This window comes from Pseudophryne corroboree, chromosome 11, assembly GCF_028390025.1.
Source record: "Pseudophryne corroboree isolate aPseCor3 chromosome 11, aPseCor3.hap2, whole genome shotgun sequence".
Taxonomy (NCBI): domain Eukaryota; kingdom Metazoa; phylum Chordata; class Amphibia; order Anura; family Myobatrachidae; genus Pseudophryne; species Pseudophryne corroboree.
The window spans coordinates 167,360,763-167,385,273 of record NC_086454.1 but is presented as its reverse complement, the minus strand read 5'-3'; the positions used below and the strand labels follow the sequence as shown (position 1 = coordinate 167,385,273).

General features: G+C 32.7%; 15 non-coding genes across 15 annotated transcripts; all 15 read left to right on the top strand.

The window, feature by feature from the left end:
• The first annotated feature begins 743 nt into the window (after positions 1 to 743).
• On the top strand, positions 744 to 817 carry TRNAI-AAU (transfer RNA isoleucine (anticodon AAU)). The gene has a single exon. It is a non-coding gene; the product is annotated as a tRNA-Ile (tRNA).
• A 1,587-nt stretch (positions 818 to 2,404) lies between these two features.
• Positions 2,405 to 2,478, top strand: TRNAI-AAU (transfer RNA isoleucine (anticodon AAU)). The gene has a single exon. It is a non-coding gene; the product is annotated as a tRNA-Ile (tRNA).
• Positions 2,479 to 4,067: 1,589 nt separating this feature from the next.
• TRNAI-AAU (transfer RNA isoleucine (anticodon AAU)) lies at positions 4,068 to 4,141 on the top strand. The gene has a single exon. It is a non-coding gene; the product is annotated as a tRNA-Ile (tRNA).
• A 1,587-nt stretch (positions 4,142 to 5,728) lies between these two features.
• On the top strand, positions 5,729 to 5,802 carry TRNAI-AAU (transfer RNA isoleucine (anticodon AAU)). Its single transcript has one exon. It is a non-coding gene; the product is annotated as a tRNA-Ile (tRNA).
• A 1,587-nt stretch (positions 5,803 to 7,389) lies between these two features.
• TRNAI-AAU (transfer RNA isoleucine (anticodon AAU)) lies at positions 7,390 to 7,463 on the top strand. Its single transcript has one exon. It is a non-coding gene; the product is annotated as a tRNA-Ile (tRNA).
• A 1,589-nt stretch (positions 7,464 to 9,052) lies between these two features.
• Positions 9,053 to 9,126, top strand: TRNAI-AAU (transfer RNA isoleucine (anticodon AAU)). Its single transcript has one exon. It is a non-coding gene; the product is annotated as a tRNA-Ile (tRNA).
• A 1,588-nt stretch (positions 9,127 to 10,714) lies between these two features.
• On the top strand, positions 10,715 to 10,788 carry TRNAI-AAU (transfer RNA isoleucine (anticodon AAU)). Its single transcript has one exon. It is a non-coding gene; the product is annotated as a tRNA-Ile (tRNA).
• A 1,587-nt stretch (positions 10,789 to 12,375) lies between these two features.
• TRNAI-AAU (transfer RNA isoleucine (anticodon AAU)) lies at positions 12,376 to 12,449 on the top strand. The gene has a single exon. It is a non-coding gene; the product is annotated as a tRNA-Ile (tRNA).
• A 1,587-nt stretch (positions 12,450 to 14,036) lies between these two features.
• Positions 14,037 to 14,110, top strand: TRNAI-AAU (transfer RNA isoleucine (anticodon AAU)). The gene has a single exon. It is a non-coding gene; the product is annotated as a tRNA-Ile (tRNA).
• A 1,588-nt stretch (positions 14,111 to 15,698) lies between these two features.
• On the top strand, positions 15,699 to 15,772 carry TRNAI-AAU (transfer RNA isoleucine (anticodon AAU)). The gene has a single exon. It is a non-coding gene; the product is annotated as a tRNA-Ile (tRNA).
• Positions 15,773 to 17,361: 1,589 nt separating this feature from the next.
• Positions 17,362 to 17,435, top strand: TRNAI-AAU (transfer RNA isoleucine (anticodon AAU)). Its single transcript has one exon. It is a non-coding gene; the product is annotated as a tRNA-Ile (tRNA).
• Positions 17,436 to 19,023: 1,588 nt separating this feature from the next.
• On the top strand, positions 19,024 to 19,097 carry TRNAI-AAU (transfer RNA isoleucine (anticodon AAU)). Its single transcript has one exon. It is a non-coding gene; the product is annotated as a tRNA-Ile (tRNA).
• Positions 19,098 to 20,686: 1,589 nt separating this feature from the next.
• On the top strand, positions 20,687 to 20,760 carry TRNAI-AAU (transfer RNA isoleucine (anticodon AAU)). The gene has a single exon. It is a non-coding gene; the product is annotated as a tRNA-Ile (tRNA).
• A 1,587-nt stretch (positions 20,761 to 22,347) lies between these two features.
• TRNAI-AAU (transfer RNA isoleucine (anticodon AAU)) lies at positions 22,348 to 22,421 on the top strand. The gene has a single exon. It is a non-coding gene; the product is annotated as a tRNA-Ile (tRNA).
• A 1,588-nt stretch (positions 22,422 to 24,009) lies between these two features.
• TRNAI-AAU (transfer RNA isoleucine (anticodon AAU)) lies at positions 24,010 to 24,083 on the top strand. The gene has a single exon. It is a non-coding gene; the product is annotated as a tRNA-Ile (tRNA).
• Positions 24,084 to 24,511: the final 428 nt, after the last annotated feature.

Below are 24,511 nucleotides of genomic sequence, written 5' to 3'. Positions count from 1 at the left end.
TTTCAGTTGGAGCATCACCCCTTATGTTATCCTAGCATTGAATTGACAGTTTTTCTGTATTTCCATATTTGCATATCAGCCACTTACAATTGTTTCAAGCTTTATAACAGAGGACTGCCTTTTTTATAGACCAAGGATGAAAGTCTCTTGTGAGTTAAGTCTGATAATGACATCACAATTTGTAAATTAAGCTATAGTATGATTACAGAGTGTAGACTGAATAAAAAGTGCTTTCCTATGGATTGAAGTTTGTATTTTCTTAAGCTTTGCATTCCAAAATGGGCTAGCATTCTTTATTTCCAATGGGCACATTAAGCTACTTCCCCAATATATATTTTTTTGTGTTAAAAGTTATTCATACACAACTTGGTAAAACATACTAAATTTAATACATAATGGATTACATCCTGGGATTATCTTTTTCAACAATCTGTAAATTTACAATTAAAAATTGTGTATTAGATTTTTTAGATTGATTTTGCTTAGATTTGCATATACTCCTTGTCTAAATTGTCTATTTTTATACTATTAGTAGATGCCTTAATCTTTGTTATTATCCTATCTAATATTTATTTTTATTTTGTAATGTGGAAAGAAACTGGAGCATTTTTATGATACCCATGCTTCAAGTGACTCTATGGCTTAAGCTTTTTTTTTGAAAAATGAAATGCTATAAAAACAAAATATGATCTGTGCTTTGAGGTACATTTGCCAGTTTTGTGTTTGCTAGCAGTAATATCTGTGGCCTGTTAGCTCAGTTGGTTAGAGCGTGGTGCTAATAACGCCAAGGTCACGGGTTCGATTCACGTATGGGCTATTTGCTTTTCTTGATGGACAAGAATGGAATAAGCTCATCGTGGAGTGCATGAATACTTGAAAACATCATAGACACATATATCACAAAATCTCTTCAAATACATATCAGAAGCCAGTGGGAGTGTCAACCTTTGGCTGATGAAGATTTTTCTCTACATGGCTCAGTGACTTTTGTTTCAAATCAAGTAATATGGCATAACTAAGATATGCAAGGGCAAATTAATCAGTTATTTTAATGCTGCTCAAACATAGAGGGCACTAGGTATTACTAGAAGAAGTAGAAGATATGTGCTCCCCTCTCATTAGTGCACACTGAAGTAAAAAAAATGGAGAATTTCTAAAGACCAGAGCACAAGTAATGGATCTCTGCATTCTTATTGCATCTTTTCTTATTTCCAAATATTTGACATACTTCTGATTTTATAAGTTTAAAAATGAGTTTAAACAAAGGACACCACTGAAGATGATGGAATTTATATGAATTTTAAATGAAGATTTGCAATACTCATACATTGAATGAAAATGGAGCTTTGAACAAAAGGAAAATAAACAATGTTAGCTCCCACGAGATATGAACTCAGATTACTAGATTCAAAGTCCAGGGTGCTAACAATTACACCATGGAACCCTCACCTGAGCAATGGCATCTACTGAAGTGCGCTCATCTTTTAAATGCAAAGAAAAGAAATTCAATACTTTATATATATTATTTCAAGTTTCTAATAAGCTCAGGGATGCAATAGGTATTATGTAGAATATTTGTCCAAACCCAATGATAATATATAAAAAGTAACCTATTTTTTAAAGGAGAAGATAGATACTAGAAACCTAAATGCCTAGGACCAATTTCAGTTGGAGCATCACCCCTTATGTTATCCTAGCATTGAATTGACAGTTTTTCTGTATTTCCATATTTGCATATCAGCCACTTACAATTGTTTCAAGCTTTATAACAGAGGACTGCCTTTTTTATAGACCAAGGATGAAAGTCTCTTGTGAGTTAAGTCTGATAATGACATCACAATTTGTAAATTAAGCTATACTATGATTACAGAGTGTAGACTGAATAAAAAGTGCTTTCCTATGGATTGAAGTTTGTATTTTCTTAAGCTTTGCATTCCAAAATGGGCTAGCATTCTTTATTTCCAATGGGCACATTAAGCTACTTCCCCAATATATATTTTTTTGTGTTAAAAGTTATTCATACACAACTTGGTAAAACATACTAAATTTAATACATAATGGATTACATCCTGGGATTATCTTTTTCAACAATCTGTAAATTTACAATTAAAAATTGTGTATTAGATTTTTTAGATTGATTTTGCTTAGATTTGCATATACTCCTTGTCTAAATTGTCTATTTTTATACTATTAGTAGATGCCTTAATCTTTGTTATTATCCTATCTAATATTTATTTTTATTTTGTAATGTGGAAAGAAACTGGAGCATTTTTATGATACCCATGCTTCAAGTGACTCTATGGCTTAAGCTTTTTTTTGAAAAATGAAATGCTATAAAAACAAAATATGATCTGTGCTTTGAGGTACATTTGCCAGTTTTGTGTATGCTTGCAGTAACATCTGTGGCCTGTTAGCTCAGTTGGTTAGAGCATGGTGCTAATAACGCCAAGGTCACGGGTTCGATCCCCGTATGGGCCATTTGCTTTTCTTGATGGACAAGAATGGAATAAGCTCATCGGTGGAGTGCATGAATACTTGAAAACATCATAGACACATATATCACAAAATCTCTTCAAATACATATCAGAAGCCAGTGGGAGTGTCATCCTTTGGCTGATGAAGATTTTTCTCTACATGGCTCAGTGACTTTTGTTTCAAATCAAGTAATATGGCATAACTAAGATATGCAAGGGCAAATTAATCAGTTATTTTAATGCTGCTCAAACATAGAGGGCACTAGGTGTTACTAGAAGAAGTAGAAGATATGTGCTCCCCTCTCATTAGTGCACACTGAAGTAAAAAAAATGGAGAATTTCTAAAGACCAGAGCACAAGTAATGGATCTCTGCATTCTTATTGCATCTTTTCTTATTTCCAAATATTTGACATACTTCTGATTTTATAAGTTTAAAAATGAGTTTAAACAAAGGACACCACTGAAGATGATGGAATTTATATGAATTTTAAATGAAGATTTGCAATACTCATACATTGAATGAAAATGGAGCTTTGAACAAAAGGAAAATAAACAATGTTAGCTCCCACGAAATATGAACTCAGATTACTAGATTCAAAGTCCAGGGTGCTAACAATTACACCATGGAACCCTCACCTGAGCAATGGCATCTACTGAAGTGCGCTCATCTTTTAAATGCAAAGAAAAGAAATTCAATACTTTATATATATTATTTCAAGTTTCTAATAAGCTCAGGGATGCAATAGGTATTATGTAGAGTATTTGTCCAAACCCAATGATAATATATAAAAAGTAACCTATTTTTTAAAGGAGAAGATAGATACTAGAAACCTAAATGCCTAGGACCAATTTCAGTTGGAGCATCACCCCTTATGTTATCCTAGCATTGAATTGACAGTTTTTCTGTATTTCCATATTTGCATATCAGCCACTTACAATTGTTTCAAGCTTTATAACAGAGGACTGCCTTTTTTATAGACCAAGGATGAAAGTCTCTTGTGAGTTAAGTCTGATAATGACATCACAATTTGTAAATTAAGCTATAGTATGATTACAGAGTGTAGACTGAATAAAAAGTGCTTTCCTATGGATTGAAGTTTGTATTTTCTTAAGCTTTGCATTCCAAAATGGGCTAGCATTCTTTATTTCCAATGGGCACATTAAGCTACTTCCCCAATATATATTTTTTTGTGTTAAAAGTTATTCATACACAACTTGGTAAAACATACTAAATTTAATACATAATGGATTACATCCTGGGATTATCTTTTTCAACAATCTGTAAATTTACAATTAAAAATTGTGTATTAGATTTTTTAGATTGATTTTGCTTAGATTTGCATATACTCCTTGTCTAAATTGTCTATTTTTATACTATTAGTAGATGCCTTAATCTTTGTTATTATCCTATCTAATATTTATTTTTATTTTGTAATGTGGAAAGAAACTGGAGCATTTTTATGATACCCATGCTTCAAGTGACTCTATGGCTTAAGCTTTTTTTTTGAAAAATGAAATGCTATAAAAACAAAATATGATCTGTGCTTTGAGGTACATTTGCCAGTTTTGTGTTTGCTAGCAGTAATATCTGTGGCCTGTTAGCTCAGTTGGTTAGAGCGTGGTGCTAATAACGCCAAGGTCACGGGTTCGATTCACGTATGGGCTATTTGCTTTTCTTGATGGACAAGAATGGAATAAGCTCATCGTGGAGTGCATGAATACTTGAAAACATCATAGACACATATATCACAAAATCTCTTCAAATACATATCAGAAGCCAGTGGGAGTGTCATCCTTTGGCTGATGAAGATTTTTCTCTACATGGCTCAGTGACTTTTGTTTCAAATCAAGTAATATGGCATAACTAAGATATGCAAGGGCAAATTAATCAGTTATTTTAATGCTGCTCAAACATAGAGGGCACTAGGTATTACTAGAAGAAGTAGAAGATATGTGCTCCCCTCTCATTAGTGCACACTGAAGTAAAAAAAATGGAGAATTTCTAAAGACCAGAGCACAAGTAATGGATCTCTGCATTCTTATTGCATCTTTTCTTATTTCCAAATATTTGACATACTTCTGATTTTATAAGTTTAAAAATGAGTTTAAACAAAGGACACCACTGAAGATGATGGAATTTATATGAATTTTAAATGAAGATTTGCAATACTCATACATTGAATGAAAATGGAGCTTTGAACAAAAGGAAAATAAACAATGTTAGCTCCCACGAGATATGAACTCAGATTACTAGATTCAAAGTCCAGGGTGCTAACAATTACACCATGGAACCCTCACCTGAGCAATGGCATCTACTGAAGTGCGCTCATCTTTTAAATGCAAAGAAAAGAAATTCAATACTTTATATATATTATTTCAAGTTTCTAATAAGCTCAGGGATGCAATAGGTATTATGTAGAATATTTGTCCAAACCCAATGATAATATATAAAAAGTAACCTATTTTTTAAAGGAGAAGATAGATACTAGAAACCTAAATGCCTAGGACCAATTTCAGTTGGAGCATCACCCCTTATGTTATCCTAGCATTGAATTGACAGTTTTTCTGTATTTCCATATTTGCATATCAGCCACTTACAATTGTTTCAAGCTTTATAACAGAGGACTGCCTTTTTTATAGACCAAGGATGAAAGTCTCTTGTGAGTTAAGTCTGATAATGACATCACAATTTGTAAATTAAGCTATACTATGATTACAGAGTGTAGACTGAATAAAAAGTGCTTTCCTATGGATTGAAGTTTGTATTTTCTTAAGCTTTGCATTCCAAAATGGGCTAGCATTCTTTATTTCCAATGGGCACATTAAGCTACTTCCCCAATATATATTTTTTTGTGTTAAAAGTTATTCATACACAACTTGGTAAAACATACTAAATTTAATACATAATGGATTACATCCTGGGATTATCTTTTACAACAATCTGTAAATTTACAATTAAAAATTGTGTATTAGATTTTTTAGATTGATTTTGCTTAGATTTGCATATACTCCTTGTCTAAATTGTCTATTTTTATACTATTAGTAGATGCCTTAATCTTTGTTATTATCCTATCTAATATTTATTTTTATTTTGTAATGTGGAAAGAAACTGGAGCATTTTTATGATACCCATGCTTCAAGTGACTCTATGGCTTAAGCTTTTTTTTGAAAAATGAAATGCTATAAAAACAAAATATGATCTGTGCTTTGAGGTACATTTGCCAGTTTTGTGTATGCTTGCAGTAACATCTGTGGCCTGTTAGCTCAGTTGGTTAGAGCATGGTGCTAATAACGCCAAGGTCACGGGTTCGATCCCCGTATGGGCCATTTGCTTTTCTTGATGGACAAGAATGGAATAAGCTCATCGGTGGAGTGCATGAATACTTGAAAACATCATAGACACATATATCACAAAATCTCTTCAAATACATATCAGAAGCCAGTGGGAGTGTCATCCTTTGGCTGATGAAGATTTTTCTCTACATGGCTCAGTGACTTTTGTTTCAAATCAAGTAATATGGCATAACTAAGATATGCAAGGGCAAATTAATCAGTTATTTTAATGCTGCTCAAACATAGAGGGCACTAGGTGTTACTAGAAGAAGTAGAAGATATGTGCTCCCCTCTCATTAGTGCACACTGAAGTAAAAAAAATGGAGAATTTCTAAAGACCAGAGCACAAGTAATGGATCTCTGCATTCTTATTGCATCTTTTCTTATTTCCAAATATTTGACATACTTCTGATTTTATAAGTTTAAAAATGAGTTTAAACAAAGGACACCACTGAAGATGATGGAATTTATATGAATTTTAAATGAAGATTTGCAATACTCATACATTGAATGAAAATGGAGCTTTGAACAAAAGGAAAATAAACAATGTTAGCTCCCACGAAATATGAACTCAGATTACTAGATTCAAAGTCCAGGGTGCTAACAATTACACCATGGAACCCTCACCTGAGCAATGGCATCTACTGAAGTGCGCTCATCTTTTAAATGCAAAGAAAAGAAATTCAATACTTTATATATATTATTTCAAGTTTCTAATAAGCTCAGGGATGCAATAGGTATTATGTAGAGTATTTGTCCAAACCCAATGATAATATATAAAAAGTAACCTATTTTTTAAAGGAGAAGATAGATACTAGAAACCTAAATGCCTAGGACCAATTTCAGTTGGAGCATCACCCCTTATGTTATCCTAGCATTGAATTGACAGTTTTTCTGTATTTCCATATTTGCATATCAGCCACTTACAATTGTTTCAAGCTTTATAACAGAGGACTGCCTTTTTTATAGACCAAGGATGAAAGTCTCTTGTGAGTTAAGTCTGATAATGACATCACAATTTGTAAATTAAGCTATAGTATGATTACAGAGTGTAGACTGAATAAAAAGTGCTTTCCTATGGATTGAAGTTTGTATTTTCTTAAGCTTTGCATTCCAAAATGGGCTAGCATTCTTTATTTCCAATGGGCACATTAAGCTACTTCCCCAATATATATTTTTTTGTGTTAAAAGTTATTCATACACAACTTGGTAAAACATACTAAATTTAATACATAATGGATTACATCCTGGGATTATCTTTTTCAACAATCTGTAAATTTACAATTAAAAATTGTGTATTAGATTTTTTAGATTGATTTTGCTTAGATTTGCATATACTCCTTGTCTAAATTGTCTATTTTTATACTATTAGTAGATGCCTTAATCTTTGTTATTATCCTATCTAATATTTATTTTTATTTTGTAATGTGGAAAGAAACTGGAGCATTTTTATGATACCCATGCTTCAAGTGACTCTATGGCTTAAGCTTTTTTTTGAAAAATGAAATGCTATAAAAACAAAATATGATCTGTGCTTTGAGGTACATTTGCCAGTTTGTGTTTGCTTGCAGTAACATCTGTGGCCTGTTAGCTCAGTTGGTTAGAGCATGGTGCTAATAACGCCAAGGTCACGGGTTCGATCCCCGTATGGGCCATTTGCTTTTCTTGATGGACAAGAATGGAATAAGCTCATCGGTGGAGTGCATGAATACTTGAAAACATCATAGACACATATATCACAAAATCTCTTCAAATACATATCAGAAGCCAGTGGGAGTGTCATCCTTTGGCTGATGAAGATTTTTCTCTACATGGCCCAGTGACTTTTGTCTCAAATCAAGCAATATGGCATAACTAAGATATGCAAGGGCAAATTAATCAGTTATTATATTGCTGCTCAAACATAGAGGGCACTAGGTGTTACTAGAAGAAGAAGAAGATATGAGCTCCCCTCTCATTAGTGCACACTGAAGTAAAAAAAATGGAGAATTTCTAAAGACCAGAGCACAAGTAATGGATCTCTGCATTCTTATTGCATCTTTTCTTATTTCCAAATATTTGACATACTTCTGATTTGATAAGTTTAAAAATGAGTTTAAACAAAGGACACCACTGAAGATGATGGAATTTATATGAATTTTAAATGAAGATTTGCAATACTCATACATTGAATGAAAATGGAGCTTTGAACAAAAGGAAAATAAACAATGTTAGCTCCCACGAGATATGAACTCAGATTACTAGATTCAAAGTCCAGGGTGCTAACAATTACACCATGGAACCCTCACCTGAGCAATGGCATCTACTGAAGTGCACTCATCTTTTAAATGCAAAGAAAAGAAATTCAATACTTTATATATATTATTTCAAGTTTCTAATAAGCTCAGGGATGCAATAGGTATTATGTAGAATATTTGTCCAAACCCAATGATAATATATTAAAAGTAACCTATTTTTTTAAAGGAGAAGATAGATACTAGAAACCTAAATGCCTAGGACCAATTTCAGTTGGAGCATCACCCCTTATGTTATCCTAGCATTGAATTGACAGTTTTTCTGTATTTCCATATTTGCATATCAGCCACTTACAATTGTTTCAAGCTTTATAACAGAGGACTGCCTTTTTTATAGACCAAGGATGAAAGTCTCTTGTGAGTTAAGTCTGATAATGACATCACAATTTGTAAATTAAGCTATAGTATGATTACAGAGTGTAGACTGAATAAAAAGTGCTTTCCTATGGATTGAAGTTTGTATTTTCTTAAGCTTTGCATTCCAAAATGGGCTAGCATTCTTTATTTCCAATGGGCACATTAAGCTACTTCCCCAATATATATTTTTTTGTGTTAAAAGTTATTCATACACAACTTGGTAAAACATACTAAATTTAATACATAATGGATTACATCCTGGGATTATCTTTTTCAACAATCTGTAAATTTACAATTAAAAATTGTGTATTAGATTTTTTAGATTGATTTTGCTTAGATTTGCATATACTCCTTGTCTAAATTGTCTATTTTTATACTATTAGTAGATGCCTTAATCTTTGTTATTATCCTATCTAATATTTATTTTTATTTTGTAATGTGGAAAGAAACTGGAGCATTTTTATGATACCCATGCTTCAAGTGACTCTATGGCTTAAGCTTTTATTTGAAAAATGAAATGCTATAAAAACAAAATATGATCTGTGCTTTGAGGTACATTTGCCAGTTTTGTGTTTGATGGCAGTAGTATCTGTGGCCTGTTAGCTCAGTTGGTTAGAGCGTGGTGCTAATAACGCCAAGGTCAAGGGTTCGATTCACGTATGGGCTATTTGCTTTTCTTGATGGACAAGAATGGAATAAGCTCATCGTGGAGTGCATGAATACTTGAAAACATCATAGACACATATATCACAAAATCTCTTCAAATACATATCAGAAGCCAGTGGGAGTGTCATCCTTTGGCTGATGAAGATTTTTCTCTACATGGCTCAGTGACTTTTGTTTCAAATCAAGTAATATGGCATAACTAAGATATGCAAGGGCAAATTAATCAGTTATTTTAATGCTGCTCAAACATAGAGGGCACTAGGTGTTACTAGAAGAAGTAGAAGATATGTGCTCCCCTCTCATTAGTGCACACTGAAGTAAAAAAAAATGGAGAATTTCTAAAGACCAGAGCACAAGTAATGGATCTCTGCATTCTTATTGCATCTTTTCTTATTTCCAAATATTTGACATACTTCTGATTTTATAAGTTTAAAAATGAGTTTAAACAAAGGACACCACTGAAGATGATGGAATTTATATGAATTTTAAATGAAGATTTGCAATACTCATACATTGAATGAAAATGGAGCTTTGAACAAAAGGAAAATAAACAATGTTAGCTCCCACGAGATATGAACTCAGATTACTAGATTCAAAGTCCAGGGTGCTAACAATTACACCATGGAACCCTCACCTGAGCAATGGCATCTACTGAAGTGCGCTCATCTTTTAAATGCAAAGAAAAGAAATTCAATACTTTATATATATTATTTCAAGTTTCTAATAAGCTCAGGGATGCAATAGGTATTATGTAGAATATTTGTCCAAACCCAATGATAATATATAAAAAGTAACCTATTTTTTAAAGGAGAAGATAGATACTAGAAACCTAAATGCCTAGGACCAATTTCAGTTGGAGCATCACCCCTTATGTTATCCTAGCATTGAATTGACAGTTTTTCTGTATTTCCATATTTGCATATCAGCCACTTACAATTGTTTCAAGCTTTATAACAGAGGACTGCCTTTTTTATAGACCAAGGATAAAAGTCTCTTGTGAGTTAAGTCTGATAATGACATCACAATTTGTAAATTAAGCTATAGTATGATTACAGAGTGTAGACTGAATAAAAAGTGCTTTCCTATGGATTGAAGTTTGTATTTTCTTAAGCTTTGCATTCCAAAATGGGCTAGCATTCTTTATTTCCAATGGGCACATTAAGCTACTTCCCCAATATATATTTTTTTGTGTTAAAAGTTATTCATACACAACTTGGTAAAACATACTAAATTTAATACATAATGGATTACATCCTGGGATTATCTTTTTCAACAATCTGTAAATTTACAATTAAAAATTGTGTATTAGATTTTTTAGATTGATTTTGCTTAGATTTGCATATACTCCTTGTCTAAATTGTCTATTTTTATACTATTAGTAGATGCCTTAATCTTTGTTATTATCCTATCTAATATTTATTTTTATTTTGTAATGTGGAAAGAAACTGGAGCATTTTTATGATACCCATGCTTCAAGTGACTCTATGGCTTAAGCTTTTTTTTGAAAAATGAAATGCTATAAAAACAAAATATGATCTGTGCTTTGAGGTACATTTGCCAGTTTTGTGTTTGCTTGCAGTAACATCTGTGGCCTGTTAGCTCAGTTGGTTAGAGCATGGTGCTAATAACGCCAAGGTCACGGGTTCGATCCCCGTATGGGCCATTTGCTTTTCTTGATGGACAAGAATGGAATAAGCTCATCGGTGGAGTGCATGAATACTTGAAAACATCATAGACACATATATCACAAAATCTCTTCAAATACATATCAGAAGCCAGTGGGAGTGTCATCCTTTGGCTGATGAAGATTTTTCTCTACATGGCTCAGTGACTTTTGTTTCAAATCAAGTAATATGGCATAACTAAGATATGCAAGGGCAAATTAATCAGTTATTTTAATGCTGCTCAAACATAGAGGGCACTAGGTGTTACTAGAAGAAGTAGAAGATATGTGCTCCCCTCTCATTAGTGCACACTGAAGTAAAAAAATGGAGAATTTCTAAAGACCAGAGCACAAGTAATGGATCTCTGCATTCTTATTGCATCTTTTCTTATTTCCAAATATTTGACATACTTCTGATTTTATAAGTTTAAAAATGAGTTTAAACAAAGGACACCACTGAAGATGATGGAATTTATATGAATTTTAAATGAAGATTTGCAATACTCATACATTGAATGAAAATGGAGCTTTGAACAAAAGGAAAATAAACAATGTTAGCTCCCACGAGATATGAACTCAGATTACTAGATTCAAAGTCCAGGGTGCTAACAATTACACCATGGAACCCTCACCTGAGCAATGGCATCTACTGAAGTGCGCTCATCTTTTAAATGCAAAGAAAAGAAATTCAATACTTTATATATATTATTTCAAGTTTCTAATAAGCTCAGGGATGCAATAGGTATTATGTAGAATATTTGTCCAAACCCAATGATAATATATAAAAAGTAACCTATTTTTTAAAGGAGAAGATAGATACTAGAAACCTAAATGCCTAGGACCAATTTCAGTTGGAGCATCACCCCTTATGTTATCCTAGCATTGAATTGACAGTTTTTCTGTATTTCCATATTTGCATATCAGCCACTTACAATTGTTTCAAGCTTTATAACAGAGGACTGCCTTTTTTATAGACCAAGGATGAAAGTCTCTTGTGAGTTAAGTCTGATAATGACATCACAATTTGTAAATTAAGCTATAGTATGATTACAGAGTGTAGACTGAATAAAAAGTGCTTTCCTATGGATTGAAGTTTGTATTTTCTTAAGCTTTGCATTCCAAAATGGGCTAGCATTCTTTATTTCCAATGGGCACATTAAGCTACTTCCCCAATATATATTTTTTTGTGTTAAAAGTTATTCATACACAACTTGGTAAAACATACTAAATTTAATACATAATGGATTACATCCTGGGATTATCTTTTTCAACAATCTGTAAATTTACAATTAAAAATTGTGTATTAGATTTTTTAGATTGATTTTGCTTAGATTTGCATATACTCCTTGTCTAAATTGTCTATTTTTATACTATTAGTAGATGCCTTAATCTTTGTTATTATCCTATCTAATATTTATTTTTATTTTGTAATGTGGAAAGAAACTGGAGCATTTTTATGATACCCATGCTTCAAGTGACTCTATGGCTTAAGCTTTTTTTTGAAAAATGAAATGCTATAAAAACAAAATATGATCTGTGCTTTGAGGTACATTTGCCAGTTTTGTGTTTGCTTGCAGTAACATCTGTGGCCTGTTAGCTCAGTTGGTTAGAGCATGGTGCTAATAACGCCAAGGTCACGGGTTCGATCCCCGTATGGGCCATTTGCTTTTCTTGATGGACAAGAATGGAATAAGCTCATCGGTGGAGTGCATGAATACTTGAAAACATCATAGACACATATATCACAAAATCTCTTCAAATACATATCAGAAGCCAGTGGGAGTGTCATCCTTTGGCTGATGAAGATTTTTCTCTACATGGCTCAGTGACTTTTGTTTCAAATCAAGTAATATGGCATAACTAAGATATGCAAGGGCAAATTAATCAGTTATTTTAATGCTGCTCAAACATAGAGGGCACTAGGTGTTACTAGAAGAAGTAGAAGATATGTGCTCCCCTCTCATTAGTGCACACTGAAGTAAAAAAATGGAGAATTTCTAAAGACCAGAGCACAAGTAATGGATCTCTGCATTCTTATTGCATCTTTTCTTATTTCCAAATATTTGACATACTTCTGATTTTATAAGTTTAAAAATGAGTTTAAACAAAGGACACCACTGAAGATGATGGAATTTATATGAATTTTAAATGAAGATTTGCAATACTCATACATTGAATGAAAATGGAGCTTTGAACAAAAGGAAAATAAACAATGTTAGCTCCCACGAGATATGAACTCAGATTACTAGATTCAAAGTCCAGGGTGCTAACAATTACACCATGGAACCCTCACCTGAGCAATGGCATCTACTGAAGTGCGCTCATCTTTTAAATGCAAAGAAAAGAAATTCAATACTTTATATATATTATTTCAAGTTTCTAATAAGCTCAGGGATGCAATAGGTATTATGTAGAGTATTTGTCAAAACCCAATGATAATATATAAAAAGTAACCTATTTTTTAAAGGAGAAGATAGATACTAGAAACCTAAATGCCTAGGACCAATTTCAGTTGGAGCATCACCCCTTATGTTATCCTAGCATTGAATTGACAGTTTTTCTGTATTTCCATATTTGCATATCAGCCACTTACAATTGTTTCAAGCTTTATAACAGAGGACTGCCTTTTTTATAGACCAAGGATGAAAGTCTCTTGTGAGTTAAGTCTGATAATGACATCACAATTTGTAAATTAAGCTATAGTATGATTACAGAGTGTAGACTGAATAAAAAGTGCTTTCCTATGGATTGAAGTTTGTATTTTCTTAAGCTTTGCATTCCAAAATGGGCTAGCATTCTTTATTTCCAATGGGCACATTAAGCTACTTCCCCAATATATATTTTTTTGTGTTAAAAGTTATTCATACACAACTTGGTAAAACATACTAAATTTAATACATAATGGATTACATCCTGGGATTATCTTTTTCAACAATCTGTAAATTTACAATTAAAAATTGTGTATTAGATTTTTTAGATTGATTTTGCTTAGATTTGCATATACTCCTTGTCTAAATTGTCTATTTTTATACTATTAGTAGATGCCTTAATCTTTGTTATTATCCTATCTAATATTTATTTTTATTTTGTAATGTGGAAAGAAACTGGAGCATTTTTATGATACCCATGCTTCAAGTGACTCTATGGCTTAAGCTTTTTTTTGAAAAATGAAATGCTATAAAAACAAAATATGATCTGTGCTTTGAGGTACATTTGCCAGTTTTGTGTTTGCTTGCAGTAACATCTGTGGCCTGTTAGCTCAGTTGGTTAGAGCATGGTGCTAATAACGCCAAGGTCACGGGTTCGATCCCCGTATGGGCCATTTGCTTTTCTTGATGGACAAGAATGGAATAAGCTCATCGTGGAGTGCATGAATACTTGAAAACATCATAGACACATATATCACAAAATCTCTTCAAATACATATCAGAAGCCAGTGGGAGTGTCATCCTTTGGCTGATGAAGATTTTTCTCTACATGGCTCAGTGACTTTTGTTTCAAATCAAGTAATATGGCATAACTAAGATATGCAAGGGCAAATTAATCAGTTATTTTAATGCTGCTCAAACATAGAGGGCACTAGGTGTTACTAGAAGAAGTAGAAGATATGTGCTCCCCTCTCATTAGTGCACACTGAAGTAAAAAAAAATGGAGAATTTCTAAAGACCAGAGCACAAGTAATGGATCTCTGCATTCTTATTGCATCTTTTCTTATTTCCAAATATTTGACATACTTCTGATTTTATAAGTTTAAAAATGAGTTTAAACAAAGGACACCACTGAAGATGATGGAATTTATATGAATTTTAAATGAAGATTTGCAATACTCATACATTGAATGAAAATGGAGCTTTGAACAAAAGGAAAATAAACAATGTTAGCTCCCACGAGATATGAACTCAGATTACTAGATTCAAAGTCCAGGGTGCTAACAATTACACCATGGAACCCTCACCTGAGCAATGGCATCTACTGAAGTGCGCTCATCTTTTAAATGCAAAGAAAAGAAATTCAATACTTTATATATATTATTTCAAGTTTCTAATAAGCTCAGGGATGCAATAGGTATTATGTAGAATATTTGTCCAAACCCAATGATAATATATAAAAAGTAACCTATTTTTTAAAGGAGAAGATAGATACTAGAAACCTAAATGCCTAGGACCAATTTCAGTTGGAGCATCACCCCTTATGTTATCCTAGCATTGAATTGACAGTTTTTCTGTATTTCCATATTTGCATATCAGCCACTTACAATTGTTTCAAGCTTTATAACAGAGGACTGCCTTTTTTATAGACCAAGGATGAAAGTCTCTTGTGAGTTAAGTCTGATAATGACATCACAATTTGTAAATTAAGCTATAGTATGATTACAGAGTGTAGACTGAATAAAAAGTGCTTTCCTATGGATTGAAGTTTGTATTTTCTTAAGCTTTGCATTCCAAAATGGGCTAGCATTCTTTATTTCCAATGGGCACATTAAGCTACTTCCCCAATATATATTTTTTTGTGTTAAAAGTTATTCATACACAACTTGGTAAAACATACTAAATTTAATACATAATGGATTACATCCTGGGATTATCTTTTTCAACAATCTGTAAATTTACAATTAAAAATTGTGTATTAGATTTTTTAGATTGATTTTGCTTAGATTTGCATATACTCCTTGTCTAAATTGTCTATTTTTATACTATTAGTAGATGCCTTAATCTTTGTTATTATCCTATCTAATATTTATTTTTATTTTGTAATGTGGAAAGAAACTGGAGCATTTTTATGATACCCATGCTTCAAGTGACTCTATGGCTTAAGCTTTTTTTTGAAAAATGAAATGCTATAAAAACAAAATATGATCTGTGCTTTGAGGTACATTTGCCAGTTTTGTGTTTGCTTGCAGTAACATCTGTGGCCTGTTAGCTCAGTTGGTTAGAGCATGGTGCTAATAACGCCAAGGTCACGGGTTCGATCCCCGTATGGGCCATTTGCTTTTCTTGATGGACAAGAATGGAATAAGCTCATCGGTGGAGTGCATGAATACTTGAAAACATCATAGACACATATATCACAAAATCTCTTCAAATACATATCAGAAGCCAGTGGGAGTGTCATCCTTTGGCTGATGAAGATTTTTCTCTACATGGCCCAGTGACTTTTGTCTCAAATCAAGCAATATGGCATAACTAAGATATGCAAGGGCAAATTAATCAGTTATTATATTGCTGCTCAAACATAGAGGGCACTAGGTGTTACTAGAAGAAGAAGAAGATATGAGCTCCCCTCTCATTAGTGCACACTGAAGTAAAAAAAATGGAGAATTTCTAAAGACCAGAGCACAAGTAATGGATCTCTGCATTCTTATTGCATCTTTTCTTATTTCCAAATATTTGACATACTTCTGATTTGATAAGTTTAAAAATGAGTTTAAACAAAGGACACCACTGAAGATGATGGAATTTATATGAATTTTAAATGAAGATTTGCAATACTCATACATTGAATGAAAATGGAGCTTTGAACAAAAGGAAAATAAACAATGTTAGCTCCCACGAGATATGAACTCAGATTACTAGATTCAAAGTCCAGGGTGCTAACAATTACACCATGGAACCCTCACCTGAGCAAAGGCATCTACTGAAGTGCACTCATCTTTTAAATGCAAAGAAAAGAAATTCAATACTTTATATATATTATTTCAAGTTTCTAATAAGCTGAGGGATGCAATAGGTATTATGTAGAATATTTGTCCAAACCCAATGATAATATATAAAAAGTAACCTATTTTTTTAAAGGAGAAGATAGATACTAGAAACCTAAATGCCTAGGACCAATTTCAGTTGGAGCATCACCCCTTATGTTATCCTAGCATTGAATTGACAGTTTTTCTGTATTTCCATATTTGCATATCAGCCACTTACAATTGTTTCAAGCTTTATAACAGAGGACTGCCTTTTTTATAGACCAAGGATGAAAGTCTCTTGTGAGTTAAGTCTGATAATGACATCACAATTTGTAAATTAAGCTATAGTATGATTACAGAGTGTAGACTGAATAAAAAGTGCTTTCCTATGGATTGAAGTTTGTATTTTCTTAAGCTTTGCATTCCAAAATGGGCTAGCATTCTTTATTTCCAATGGGCACATTAAGCTACTTCCCCAATATATATTTTTTTGTGTTAAAAGTTATTCATACACAACTTGGTAAAACATACTAAATTTAATACATAATGGATTACATCCTGGGATTATCTTTTTCAACAATCTGTAAATTTACAATTAAAAATTGTGTATTAGATTTTTTAGATTGATTTTGCTTAGATTTGCATATACTCCTTGTCTAAATTGTCTATTTTTATACTATTAGTAGATGCCTTAATCTTTGTTATTATCCTATCTAATATTTATTTTTATTTTGTAATGTGGAAAGAAACTGGAGCATTTTTATGATACCCATGCTTCAAGTGACTCTATGGCTTAAGCTTTTTTTTGAAAAATGAAATGCTATAAAAACAAAATATGATCTGTGCTTTGAGGTACATTTGCCAGTTTTGTGTTTGCTGGCAGTAATATCTGTGGCCTGTTAGCTCAGTTGGTTAGAGCGTGGTGCTAATAACGCCAAGGTCACGGGTTCGATTCACGTATGGGCTGTTTGCTTTTCTTGATGGACAAGAATGGAATAAGCTCATCGTGGAGTGCATGAATACTTGAAAACATCATAGACACATATATCACAAAATCTCTTCAAATACATATCAGAAGCCAGTGGGAGTGTCATCCTTTGGCTGATGAAGATTTTTCTCTACATGGCTCAGTGACTTTTGTTTCAAATCAAGTAATATGGCATAACTAAGATATGCAAGGGCAAATTAATCAGTTATTTTAATGCTGCTCAAACATAGAGGGCACTAGGTGTTACTAGAAGAAGTAGAAGATATGTGCTCCCCTCTCATTAGTGCACACTGAAGTAAAAAAAATGGAGAATTTCTAAAGACCAGAGCACAAGTAATGGATCTCTGCATTCTTATTGCATCTTTTCTAATTTCCAAATATTTGACATACTTCTGATTTTATAAGTTTAAAAATGAGTTTAAACAAAGGACACCACTGAAGATGATGGAATTTATATGAATTTTAAATGAAGATTTGCAATACTCATACATTGAATGAAAATGGAGCTTTGAACAAAAGGAAAATAAACAATGTTAGCTCCCACGAGATATGAACTCAGATTACTAGATTCAAAGTCCAGGGTGCTAACAATTACACCATGGAACCCTCACCTGAGCAATGGCATCTACTGAAGTGCGCTCATCTTTTAAATGCAAAGAAAAGAAATTCAATACTTTATATATATTATTTCAAGTTTCTAATAAGCTCAGGGATGCAATAGGTATTATGTAGAATATTTGTCCAAACCCAATGATAATATATAAAAAGTAACCTATTTTTTAAAGGAGAAGATAGATACTAGAAACCTAAATGCCTAGGACCAATTTCAGTTGGAGCATCACCCCTTATGTTATCCTAGCATTGAATTGACAGTTTTTCTGTATTTCCATATTTGCATATCAGCCACTTACAATTGTTTCAAGCTTTATAACAGAGGACTGCCTTTTTTATAGACCAAGGATGAAAGTCTCTTGTGAGTTAAGTCTGATAATGACATCACAATTTGTAAATTAAGCTATAGTATGATTACAGAGTGTAGACTGAATAAAAAGTGCTTTCCTATGGATTGAAGTTTGTATTTTCTTAAGCTTTGCATTCCAAAATGGGCTAGCATTCTTTATTTCCAATGGGCACATTAAGCTACTTCCCCAATATATATTTTTTTGTGTTAAAAGTTATTCATACACAACTTGGTAAAACATACTAAATTTAATACATAATGGATTACATCCTGGGATTATCTTTTTCCACAATCTGTAAATTTACAATTAAAAATTGTGTATTAGATTTTTTAGATTGATTTTGCTTAGATTTGCATATACTCCTTGTCTAAATTGTCTATTTTTATACTATTAGTAGATGCCTTAATCTTTGTTATTATCCTATCTAATATTTATTTTTATTTTGTAATGTGGAAAGAAACTGGAGCATTTTTATGATACCCATGCTTCAAGTGACTCTATGGCTTAAGCTTTTTTTTTGAAAAATGAAATGCTATAAAAACAAAATATGATCTGTGCTTTGAGGTACATTTGCCAGTTTTGTGTTTGCTTGCAGTAACATCTGTGGCCTGTTAGCTCAGTTGGTTAGAGCATGGTGCTAATAACGCCAAGGTCACGGGTTCGATCCCCGTATGGGCCATTTGCTTTTCTTGATGGACAAGAATGGAATAAGCTCATCGGTGGAGTGCATGAATACTTGAAAACATCATAGACACATATATCACAAAATCTCTTCAAATACATATCAGAAGCCAGTGGGAGTGTCATCCTTTGGCTGATGAAGATTTTTCTCTACATGGCCCAGTGACTTTTGTCTCAAATCAAGCAATATGGCATAACTAAGATATGCAAGGGCAAATTAATCAGTTATTATATTGCTGCTCAAACATAGAGGGCACTAGGTGTTACTAGAAGAAGAAGAAGATATGAGCTCCCCTCTCATTAGTGCACACTGAAGTAAAAAAAATGGAGAATTTCTAAAGACCAGAGCACAAGTAATGGATCTCTGCATTCTTATTGCATCTTTTCTTATTTCCAAATATTTGACATACTTCTGATTTGATAAGTTTAAAAATGAGTTTAAACAAAGGACACCACTGAAGATGATGGAATTTATATGAATTTTAAATGAAGATTTGCAATACTCATACATTGAATGAAAATGGAGCTTTGAACAAAAGGAAAATAAACAATGTTAGCTCCCACGAGATATGAACTCAGATTACTAGATTCAAAGTCCAGGGTGCTAACAATTACACCATGGAACCCTCACCAGAGCAATGGCATCTACTGAAGTGCACTCATCTTTTAAATGCAAAGAAAAGAAATTCAATACTTTATATATATTATTTCAAGTTTCTAATAAGCTCAGGGATGCAATAGGTATTATGTAGAATATTTGTCCAAATACAATGATAATATATAAAAAGTAACCTATTTTTTTAAAGGAGAAGATAGATACTAGAAACCTAAATGCCTAGGACCAATTTCAGTTGGAGCATCACCCCTTATGTTATCCTAGCATTGAATTGACAGTTTTTCTGTATTTCCATATTTGCATATCAGCCACTTACAATTGTTTCAAGCTTTATAACAGAGGACTGCCTTTTTTATAGACCAAGGATGAAAGTCTCTTGTGAGTTAAGTCTGATAATGACATCACAATTTGTAAATTAAGCTATAGTATGATTACAGAGTGTAGACTGAATAAAAAGTGCTTTCCTATGGATTGAAGTTTGTATTTTCTTAAGCTTTGCATTCCAAAATGGGCTAGCATTCTTTATTTCCAATGGGCACATTAAGCTACTTCCCCAATATATATTTTTTTGTGTTAAAAGTTATTCATACACAACTTGGTAAAACATACTAAATTTAATACATAATGGATTACATCCTGGGATTATCTTTTTCAACAATCTGTAAATTTACAATTAAAAATTGTGTATTAGATTTTTTAGATTGATTTTGCTTAGATTTGCATATACTCCTTGTCTAAATTGTCTATTTTTATACTATTAGTAGATGCCTTAATCTTTGTTATTATCCTATCTAATATTTATTTTTATTTTGTAATGTGGAAAGAAACTGGAGCATTTTTATGATACCCATGCTTCAAGTTACTCTATGGCTTAAGCTTTTTTTTGAAAAATGAAATGCTATAAAAACAAAATATGATCTGTGCTTTGAGGTACATTTGCCAGTTTTGTGTTTGCTGGCAGTAATATCTGTGGCCTGTTAGCTCAGTTGGTTAGAGCGTGGTGCTAATAACGCCAAGGTCACGGGTTCGATCCACGTATGGACTATTTGCTTTTCTTGATGGACAAGAATGGAATAAGCTCATCGTGGAGTGCATGAATACTTGAAAACATCATAGACACATATATCACAAAATCTCTTCAAATACATATCAGAAGCCAGTGGGAGTGTAATCCTTTGGCTGATGAAGATTTTACTCTACATGGCTCAGTGACTTTTGTTTCAAATCAAGTAATATGGCATAACTAAGATATGCAAGGGCAAATTAATCAGTTATTTTAATGCTGCTCAAACATAGAGGGCACTAGGTGTTACTAGAAGAAGTAGAAGATATGTGCTCCCCTCTCATTAGTGCACACTGAAGTAAAAAAAATGGAGAATTTCTAAAGACCAGAGCACAAGTAATGGATCTCTGCATTCTTATTGCATCTTTTCTTATTTCCAAATATTTGACATACTTCTGATTTTATAAGTTTAAAAATGAGTTTAAACAAAGGACACCACTGAAGATGATGGAATTTATATGAATTTTAAATGAAGATTTGCAATACTCATACATTGAATGAAAATGGAGCTTTGAACAAAAGGAAAATAAACAATGTTAGCTCCCACGAGATATGAACTCAGATTACTAGATTCAAAGTCCAGGGTGCTAACAATTACACCATGGAACCCTCACCTGAGCAATAGCATCTACTGAAGTGCGCTCATCTTTTAAATGCAAAGAAAAGAAATTCAATACTTTATATATATTATTTCAAGTTTCTAATAAGCTCAGGGATGCAATAGGTATTATGTAGAATATTTGTCCAAACCCAATGATAATATATAAAAAGTAACCTATTTTTTAAAGGAGAAGATAGATACTAGAAACCTAAATGCCTAGGACCAATTTCAGTTGGAGCATCACCCCTTATGTTATCCTAGCATTGAATTGACAGTTTTTCTGTATTTCCATATTTGCATATCAGCCACTTATAATTGTTTCAAGCTTTATAACAGAGGACTGCCTTTTTTATAGACCAAGGATGAACGTCTCTTGTGAGTTAAGTCTGATAATGACATCACAATTTGTAAATTAAGCTATAGTATGATTACAGAGTGTAGACTGAATAAAAAGTGCTTTCCTATGGATTGAAGTTTGTATTTTCTTAAGCTTTGCATTCCAAAATGGGCTAGCATTCTTTATTTCCAATGGGCACATTAAGCTACTTCCCCAATATATATTTTTTTGTGTTAAAAGTTATTCATACACAACTTGGTAAAACATACTAAATTTAATACATAATGGATTACATCCTGGGATTATCTTTTTCAACAATCTGTAAATTTACAATTAAAAATTGTGTATTAGATTTTTTAGATTGATTTTGCTTAGATTTGCATTTACTCCTAGTCTAAATTGTCTATTTTTATACTATTACTAGATGCCTTAATCTTTGTTATTATCCTATCTAATATTTATTTTTATTTTGTAATGTGGAAAGAAACTGGAGCATTTTTATGATACCCATGCTTCAAGTGACTCTATGGCTTAAGCTTTTTTTTGAAAAATGAAATGCTATAAAAACAAAATATGATCTGTGCTTTGAGGTACATTTGCCAGTTTTGTGTTTGCTGGCAGTAATATGTGTGCCCTGTTAGCTCAGTTGTTTAGAGCGTGGTGCTAATAACGCCAAGGTCACGGGTTCGATCCCCGTATGGGCCATTTGCTTTTCTTGAAGGACAAGAATGGAATAAGCTCATCGTGGAGTGCATGAATACTTGAAAACATCATAGACACATATATCACAAAATCTTTTCAAATACATATCAGAAGCCAGTGGGAGTGTCATCCTTTGGCTGATGAAGATTTTTCTCTACATGGCTCAGTGACTTTTGTCTCAAATCAAGCAATATGACATAACTAAGATATGCAAGGGCAAATTAATCAGTTATTATATTGCTGCTCAAACATAGAGGGCACTAGGTGTTACTAGAAGAAGAAGAAGATATGTGCTCCCCTCTCATTAGTGCACACTGAAGTAAAAAAAAATGGAGAATTTCTAAAGACCAGAGCACAAGTAATGGATCTCTGCATTCTTATTGCATCTTTTCTTATTTCCAAATATTTGACATACTTCTGATTTGATAAGTTTAAAAATGAGTTTAAACAAAGGACACCACTGAAGATGATGGAATTTATATGAATTTTAAATGAAGATTTGCAATACTCATACATTGAATGAAAATGGAGCTTTGAACAAAAGGAAAATAAACAAAGTTAGCTCCCACGAGATATGAACTCAGATTACTAGATTCAAAGTCCAGGGTGCTAGCAATTACACCATGGAACCCTCACCTGAGCAATGGCATCTACTGAAGTGCGCTCATCTTTTAAATGCAAAGAAAAGAAATTCAATACTTTATATATATTATTTCAAGTTTCTAATAAGCTCAGGGATGCAATAGGTATTATGTAGAATATTTGTCCAAACCCAATGATAATATATAAAAAGTAACCTATTTTTTAAAGGAGAAGATAGATACTAGAAACCTAAATGCCTAGGACCAATTTCAGTTGGAGCATCACCCCTTATGTTATCCTAGCATTGAATTGACAGTTTTTCTGTATTTCCATATTTGCATATCAGCCACTTACAATTGTTTCAAGCTTTATAACAGAGGACTGCCTTTTTTATAGACCAAGGATGAAAGTCTCTTGTGAGTTAAGTCTGATAATGACATCACAATTTGTAAATTAAGTTATAGTATGATTACAGAGTGTAGACTGAATAAAAAGTGCTTTCCTATGGATTGAAGTTTGTATTTTCTTAAGCTTTGCATTCCAAAATGGGCTAGCATTCTTTATTTCCAATGGGCACATTAAGCTACTTCCCCAATATATATTTTTTTGTGTTAAAAGTTATTCATACACAACTTGGTAAAACATACTAAATTTAATACATAATGGATTACATCCTGGGATTATCTTTTTCAACAATCTGTAAATTTACAATTAAAAATTGTGTATTAGATTTTTTAGATTGATTTTGCTTAGATTTGCATATACTCCTTGTCTAAATTGTCTATTTTTATACTATTACTAGATGCCTTAATCTTTGTTATTATCCTATCTAATATTTATTTTTATTTTGTAATGTGGAAAGAAACTGGAGCATTTTTATGATACCCATGCTTCAAGTGACTCTATGGCTTAAGCTTTTTTTTGAAAAATGAAATGCTATAAAAACAAAATATGATCTGTGCTTTGAGGTACATTTGCCAGTTTTGTGTTTGCTTGCAGTAACATCTGTGGCCGGTTAGCTCAGTTGGTTAGAGCATGGTGCTAATAACGCAAAGGTCACGGGTTCGATCCCCGTATGGGCCATTTGCTTTTCTTGATGGACAAGAATGGAATAAGCTCATCGGTGGAGTGCATGAATACTTGAAAACATCATAGACACATATATCACAAAATCTCTTCAAATACATATCAGAAGCCAGTGGGAGTGTCATCCTTTGGCTGATGAAGATTTTTCTCTACATGGCCCAGTGACTTTTGTCTCAAATCAAGCAATATGGCATAACTAAGATATGCAAGGGCAAATTAATCAGTTATTATATTGCTGCTCAAACATAGAGGGCACTAGGTGTTACTAGAAGAAGAAGAAGATATGAGCTCCCCTCTCATTAGTGCACACTGAAGTAAAAAAAAATGGAGAATTTCTAAAGACCAGAGCACAAGTAATGGATCTCTGCATTCTTATTGCATCTTTTCTTATTTCCAAATATTTGACATACTTCTGATTTTATAAG